This window comes from Cebus imitator, unplaced genomic scaffold (assembly GCF_001604975.1).
Source record: "Cebus imitator isolate Cc_AM_T3 unplaced genomic scaffold, Cebus_imitator-1.0 Scaffold8, whole genome shotgun sequence".
Taxonomy (NCBI): Eukaryota; Metazoa; Chordata; class Mammalia; order Primates; family Cebidae; genus Cebus; species Cebus imitator.
Genome location: NW_016107323.1, coordinates 9,019,710 through 9,027,931, shown reverse-complemented (window position 1 = coordinate 9,027,931; position 8,222 = coordinate 9,019,710). Strand labels below are relative to the sequence as shown.

Below are 8,222 nucleotides of genomic sequence, written 5' to 3'. Positions count from 1 at the left end.
AGAGACGGGGTTTCACCATGTTGACCAGGATGGTCTCGATCTCTTGACCTCGTGATCCACCCGCCTCGGCCTCCCAAAGTGCTGGGATTACAGGCGTGAGCCACCGCGCCCGGCCTAGAAATAGGTTTTATAGAAGGGAAGGAAGTGGATTGGTTGGATAGAGAAAGGAAAAATTGGCACTTTTGCTATATGGTGCATGTCCCAATCCTTTCTTTGAATAGTGCCCTGATCCAAGTCAGTTTTCTTAAGATATAATTAGATTTTTGGGCTGGGTGCAGTGACTCATGCCAATAATCCCAGCACTTTGAGAGGTTGAGGCCGTGGATCACCTGAGGTCAGGAGTTCGAGACCAGCCTGGCCAACATGGTGAAACCCTATCTCTACTAAAAATACAAATATCAGCCAGTAAAAAAAAATAAAATAAGAAAAATAAATAAAAAATTTTTAAAAATTAGCTAGGTGTTGGTGGCAGGCGCCTGTAATCCCAGCTACTGAGGAGGCTGAGACAGGAGAGATGCTTGAACCCGGGAGGCAGAGGTTGCAGTGAGCTGAGATTGTGCCATTGTTCTCCAGCCTGGGCAACAAGAGCTAAACTCCGTCTCAAAAAAATAATAATTAGATTTTTGGCTTCAAGACCCTGATGATGATCTACAAAAATAAACTGAGTATAGTTCTGGCATATTTTGGAAGTCATAAAATCCCACAGTTGACACTGATGTGGAAAATCAAAATGATCACCCTGGGTGTTGTATGGAGGTGAAGAGGAGGGGACATGTTACATGAATGTCCATGTGACTCCGTGTAGCAACTGGAGTGAAGAGAAAGAAAAATAGCATGATCACTTAAGGCAATTTATATATAAACTCCCATTTTTCAGTCCTTAGGTCAGTGAAGCCCCAGTTTCACTGACCTCTTTGCTTTTCCCAGTTTACACAAGGTATGTCCCTACCTCAAGGCCTTTGTATGTTCTCCTTCCAGAATATCCACATGGCTGACTCCTTGACTTCCCTCAAATCTTTGCTCAAATCTCAACCTCCTACTGAAATCTATCCTGACCATCTTGTAAAAATTGCTTCTCCCTGACTGCCCGGCTTTCCATCTCCTTTCCCCTTGTTATTTTTTTTTCTCCATAGTATTCTTCAACTTATAACAGACTATATAATTTGCTTAGTTTACTTTTGCTTATTATCTGTTTCCTATGAGGGCTGGATTCCTTTTTTTTTTTTTTTGGTCNATGAAAAAGAAAAAAAAAAAAAAATAGCCGGGCATGGTGGCACATTCCGGTAATCCCAGCTACTTGGGAGGCTGAGACAGGAGAATCGCTTGAACCCAGGAGGCGGAGGTTACAGTGAGCCGAGATCACGCCACTGAGCTCCAGCCTGGGCAACAAGAGCAAAATTCCGTCAAAAGAAAAGAAGAAAGGGGAAAGGGGAAAAAAGGGAAAAAGGGGAAAGGAGGGGAGGGGAGGGGAAGAAAGGAAAGGAAGAAAGAAAAAGGCCTGGCACCGTGGCTCACGCCTGTAGTCCCAGCACTTTGGGAGGTCGAAGCAGGTGGATTACAAGGTAAGGAGATCGAGACCATCTTGGCCAACATGGTGAAACCCCGTGTCTACTAAAACTACAAAAATTAGCTGGGGGGGTCGCCTGAGCCTGTACTTCCAGCTACTCAGGAGACTGAGGCAGAGGAATCCCTCGAATCCAGGAGGCGGAGTTTGCAGCGAGCTGAGATTGCCCACTGCACTCCAGCGTGGGCAACAGAGTGAGACATCATTTCAAAAGAAAAGGAAAAGAAGAAAACCCCAGACTGGAAGTAAATATTTCCAAACCACATACCTGATGAAGGACACGTATATGGGATATGGAAAGAACCCTCACAAGCGAATAAGAAGGCAATTGAGAGAAATCAAAACACCATAAAGAGCTAGAGGAGAATATTTATTCATAATAGACAACGTCTGGGAAAAACAAACATCCGTCTATTGTGAAATGAATAAACAGATTGTGGATAAACATGAAAAAATAATGGATAAACCTCTTTATAATGGAATACCATTCAGCAAGAAAAAGAAATGAGTGCTGATACATGCGATAACATGGATAAGTCTCAATAGCATTACAAACGATGCTAGAATTAATAACCTATATCATCCACATAATTTTACAAGCATACAAACGTGTGTGTGTGTGCATGCATGTGTGTGTGTATATATACATATATACACATGTATATATATATATACATATGTGTATATATATACATTAAACATTATATATTTCTTCAAATAACTTATATATGTAGATATATATACACGTATACCTGTATATATGTATATATATAGACATATATACAGGTATACGTGTATATATGTATTTTATATTCCATTCTTGGACCACATGCAAGGGGACTTCAAAAAGCTCATGGAAAAATGGGATTAAGGCCAGGTGCAGTGATTCACACCTGTAATCCCAGCACTTTAGGAGGCTGAGGCAGGAAGACACTTGAGCCCCGGAGATCAAGACCAGTTTGGGCAACATAGGGAGACCCCATCTCTACAAGCAATTAAAAAAAATTTAACTAAACGTGGTGGCACATGCCTGTGGTCCCATCTACTCAGGAGGCTGATGTGGGAGGATCCCTTAAGGAGTATGAGACCAGCCTGGGCAACATAATGAGACCTTGTCTCTAAAAAAAGAAAAAAAATCAGCACAGAAGGTGGTTATATGTGTTGGGATGTTTATTGCAGCATTGTTTGCAGAAGAGAAAGACAATCTACATGCCCATTATTAGAGGAATTGTTGGATGAATGATTTTATGTGGAATATTATGTAGCAACCAAAATGGGTTAGAACTATATTAAAGCAGAAAGATGTCTGTGAAAGTGTGAAAAGCAGTGTGTACAGAAACATATGATCCCATTTTTTAAAACCCTGCCACCTCAACAACGCCCCTTGCCATATATGTGTGTATATATTTGGATGCATATTGATGAGCATAGGGAAAAGTATGAAGAAATACATTAGGATTAAACATTAGTTACAGTCTGAGGGAGTAGAGAGTAAGCACATAAGACTCTCATAAAGGAAAAAAATATGACATAATGCTGAGAAAAAAGTATAGAATGTAAAATACTAGCTATGCAATTACTGCAAATATGTAAAAATGGAATATGTATATAGGCAAGAATTAAATCATTGTTTTGGCAAGATAATGGGAATACAGGAAACTTTACTTTGGATTTCTATTATGTTAATATTTTTTGTTGCAATAAAATAACATTTAAAAACTCAGAGTTTAACATCCAGGAATGAAGTCACATCAGCAGAAATGTTCCTTTTTTTGTGCCACTTTCAACTCATGTTATTTTGTCTTGTTTATGTACTTTTGTTAATGCCCTGGAATTTTATCTAGGTCAAAGAGGGATATAAATAAGTAAATAAAAATAACCTAACTCTTGTCAGTCTCATCTTTTAGTCTGTCCTGTACACTGCCATCATTTTAATACTCACAGTTTTATCATGTAAAATGAGGATAATAATACTTGCTTCATAGGGTTGTGAATAGATGAAATTAGGTAATACATATGAAGCACTAAGAGTGGTGCCTGGCATATAGTATATACTCACTAAAGCCTTTATAATGCTCAGGAATTTGTAATGGCACTTCTGCAGGATAAAATTCAAATGCAACAGCTTCCATAATCTAGTTGTAAAAGCAGTCTAAATAGAAATGCCATTTATAATAATACATGTAGCTGGTGAACTTTTGAAATGTAGCCAATCCAAGTTGAGACATGTAAGTGTAAATACCCACCAAATTTCAAACTACAAAATTAAAGATGTAAAATATCTCGATGACATACTTACATTGATTACACATTGCAGTGATGATAATTTGGATACTTGAGTTAAATAAAATGTACTATTATTTTTTGAGACAGGGTCTCACTGTCACCCAGGTTGGCATGCAGTGTACCCAATCTTGGCTCAGTGCAGCCTTTGCCTCACTCCCATCCCCACCTCCGGCGTCAAGTGATCCTCCCGCCTCAGCCTCCTGTGTAGCTAAGACTAAAGGCGTGTGCCAACAAGCCCAGCTCATTTTTATATATTTTTTTTGTAGAAATGGGATTTCACCATGTTGCCCAGTCTGATCTTGAACTCCCGAGCTCAAGCAATTTGCTTGCCTTGGCCTCACAAAGTGCTGGGACTACAGGTGTGAGCCACCCTACCCACCCAATAAAATGTATTGTTAAAATTAATTTCTGCCAGGTGCGGTGGCTCACGCCTGTAATCCCAACACTTTGGGAGGCCAAGGCTGGAGGATGACTTGAGACCAGCCTGGTCAACACAGTAAGACCTCATCTCTACAAAGAATTTAAATATCAGCTGAGTCTGGTGGCAGGCACCTGCCTTCCTGGCTACTTGGGAGGCAGAGGCAGGAGGATCTCCTGAGCCCAGGACTTCGAGGCTGCAATGAGCTATGATCGCACCATTATACTTAAGAGAGTGAGACCCTGTCTTAAAAAAAAATAGTTTCACCTATTTTTGCCTTTTTATTTTGCTTTTAGAAAATTTAAGATTCCATATGTGACTCACGTTATATTTCTATTGGATAGTACCACTTGAGATTTTTAAAATAATTGTTATATTCTTTATCTTAATCTCTGCCCTGTTGGTTTTTTAGACTCAAGTACAATATACTTACATTTATTTCTATCAACTTTTTTTTTTTTTGAGATGGAGTCTCACTCTGTTGCCCAGGCTGGAGTGCAGTGGTATGATCTCTGCTCACTGCAAACTCTGCCTCCCAGGTTCAAGTGATTCTCCTGCCTCAGTTTCCTGAGTAACTGGGACAAAAGGTGTTCTGACCTCGTGATCCACCCGCCTTAGCCTCCCAAAGTGCTGGTATTACAGGCATGAGCCACTGTGCCAAGCTATTAACTTCTATTTAATAAAACTCATTATTCTGAAGTATTTAGATCTTAAGTCTGTCATTCCTCACAACTTCAGTACATTGTTGAATGAATATTCAACAAATAGTGCCTATTCTGAGCACTGCTTTAGGTACTGGAGATATCGGATCTCCAGATATCCAAAACAATCTTCTGTAAAAATTTAGATAATAGGCTGGGTGTGGTGGCTCATGCCTGTAATCCCAGCACTTTGGGAGGCCAAGGCAGTTGGATCACGTGAGGTCAGGAGTTTGAGACCAGCCTGGCCAACATGGTAAAACCTTTACTAAAAATCCAAAAATTAGCCAGGCGTGGTGGCAGGTGCCTGTAGTTCCAGCTACTCAGGAGGCTGACACAGTAGAATTGCTTGAACCTGGGAGGAGGGGGTTGCAGTGAGTTGAGATTACACCACTGCACTCCAGCCTGGGCAACAGAGTGAGACTCTGTCTCAAACAAAAAATTAAATAATATCCAAAATGTTATCCTTGCAACATACAATCAATATAAATATGGCATTGAGATATTTTACATCCCTATTTTTATACTTTGAAGTTCAGTGGATATTTACACTTAAAACATGTCTCAACTTAGATTGGCCACATTTCAAAAGCTCGACAACTGCAGGTATTATTATAAATAGCATTTTATTTAGAATGCTTGTTACCTACCCTCAAGGAAGTTATTGTATATTGGGAGAATCAGAGAACAAAAATATAACCAAGATACTTGGAAATTTGATGAATGTTACATTTCAGAGATGATATTTGAGCTGATATTTGAAGGATGAGAAGGAGCCCATTGTGATTAGGGAAAAGTACTCAAGACAGAGGAAACAACTATTGCAAATGATGAGAAGTGCAAAAATGCTTGACATGTTGGAGGGATACACAGTGGTAGGCAGACTCTAAGATGGCCTCCAGTGATTCCACCTCTGGATATTCGTGTTTTTGTATAATCCCTTGGTAAGATCTATGACCCAAAGAACATGAGAAAGGCAATGGGATCTCGCTTAAGTGATTTGGTTACATAAGATTGTAACTTCCTTCTTTCTAGGAGAACATCTTGCAGAAGTCCACATGGCAAGGAACTGACTGAAGCCTTTGGGTAACAGCTAGGAACTGAGGCCCTAAGTCTAATAGCCCTCATAGAACTGAATTACAGCAATGACATCTGCTTGGGACCAAATTCTTCCCTATTTGAACCTTCAAATGAGAGATACTCTACATGTGGCCAGTATCTTGATTATAGCCTTTTGAGAGACCCTGAAGCAGAGGATCCAGTTAAGCCATGCTGTGAACTTCTGACCCACAGAAACTGTGAGATAATAAATGTGTATTTTAAGCCACCAAATTTGTAGAAAATTGTTATGCAACAATAGATAAGCAATATTTGATAAATATGCCCACTATGTTTTATTTCAAGTCATTGATGGAAGTGTTTTACAGAACAGTGCCAAGTCAGAATGCTTGTTCATCTCAATAGAAGTCATTGTTAATACTGATCAATTATTTAGCATTCCCTTAGGTTTATTTGTGCAGTAAATGACCTTAATTATGCTTCCACTTGGTTTTTATATTTTTTTCTTTTTTCTTTTTTTTTTTTTTAAGAGACAGGGTCTCATTATGTAGTGTGATCATAGCTCTTTGTAACCTCAAAGTGAAGTTATCCTCCCGCCTCAGCCTCCCGTGTTGCTAGGACTACAGGCATGTGCCACCATACGTGGGTAATTTTTTACTTTATTTTTTTGTAGAGACAGGATCTGGCTGTGTTGCCTAGGCTAGAGTGCCGTGGTATGATGGTAACTCACTGAAGCCTCGGACTCCTGGGCTCAAGTGATCCTCCCACCTCAGTCTCCTGAGTAGCTATGATTACAGGCATGGGTCATCGCATCCAGCCTATATTTTCTTGTTTTTTTGAAACAGAGTCTTGCTCTGTCTCTAGGCTGGAGTGCAGTGGTGCAATCTTGACTCACTGCAACCTCCACCTCCCGCGTTCAAGTGATTCTCCTGCCTCAACCTCTCGAGTAGCTGGGACTACAGGCATGTGCCACCATGCCCAACTAATTTTTCTATTTTTAGTAGAGGCGAGGTTTCACCATGTTGGCCAGGCTGATCTTGAACTCCTGACCTCAGATGATCCACTTGCCTCAGCCTCCCAAAGTGCTGGGATTACAGGTATGAGCCACCGCACCTGGCCTATTTTCTAATTTTTATAGCGTGAAATTTCTCACCAAATGCTTTGTCAGAATTTCAGATATATGTTTAGTAATTCTATCTAAAAAGAGAATGAGTTAGTCTGGCTTTTTGTTGTTATTTTTTTGAGACAGGTTCTTACTCTTTTTGTCCAGCCTGAAGTGCCGGGGTACAATCATGGTTCACTGCAGCCTCAAACTTCTGGGCTCAAGCAGTTCTCCCATCTCAGCCTCCATAGTTGCTGGGACTATAGGTGTGCACCACCATGCCTGACTAATTTTTGTATTTTTTGTAGAGATGGGGTTTTGTCATATTGTATGGGCTGATCTTGACCTCTAGGGCTCAAGTAATCCTTCCTGCCTTGGCCTCCCAAAATGTTGAGATTACAGGTATGAGGCACTGTACCCAGCCTTTTTTTTTTTTTTTTTTTTTTTTAAGTAAACCCATGCTGACTTAGCAGTTACTTTTTGTTCTAATTGTTTGCAAACACAACTTTTGGACAGTTGATCTATTTGGGATCAATACTAAGATCCTTGATGTACGGTTTCGTTTGCAGATTTCACCATCTTTTCACCTTTATTTTAGCTATCACCAGATTTCTAGCAAGTTTCTTTCTCATTTTCACATGAACTCTCAGATTTCTCTCAAATGGTTTATTGGGTTAACTGGCAAGTTTTATCAAAATTCTGGAGTGTAATTTGTTCAGGCCAGAAGTGATGGATTTATTTAGAGGAGTGGTGGATTTATTTAGAGTAGTCAGGTGCTCTCTTACAATCTTATCTTCAGTTCCCTCTTACAATGTTTGTTTTATACTTTATATTCTAAATATTATCCTTTTTAGTGGGAAAGACAGAAACATATCCATTAATTATTACACCATGAATTCTAGCACTGGGCATTTCCTGCCTTGCTTTTGTCCCAAACTTCATTTTATTGGCAATAATTTTACTAAGATACAATTCCAAAGCACTTTATAATTGGTAGCTGTTGCTACTAGAAACCTTTTTTATTTTTGAGACGGAGTTTCGCTCTTGTTGCCTAGGTTGGAGTGCAATGGCACGATCTTGGCTCATTGCAACCTT

General features: G+C 39.8%; 1 protein-coding gene across 6 annotated transcripts in view; it reads left to right on the top strand.

Moving 5' to 3' along the window:
* Positions 1-8,222, top strand: part of TMEM116 (transmembrane protein 116) — a 93,231-nt gene that overhangs the window by 4,495 nt on the left and 80,514 nt on the right. For 2 of the 6 annotated variants that reach the window (XM_037743641.1, XM_037743640.1), the window contains exon 2: positions 6,002-6,264. The exons of the other annotated variants lie outside the window; for them this stretch is intronic. The gene's annotated coding sequence lies outside the window, so the exon portion shown is untranslated. The remainder of the gene's footprint in view (positions 1-6,001; positions 6,265-8,222) is intronic. 6 annotated transcript variants of the gene reach the window in all.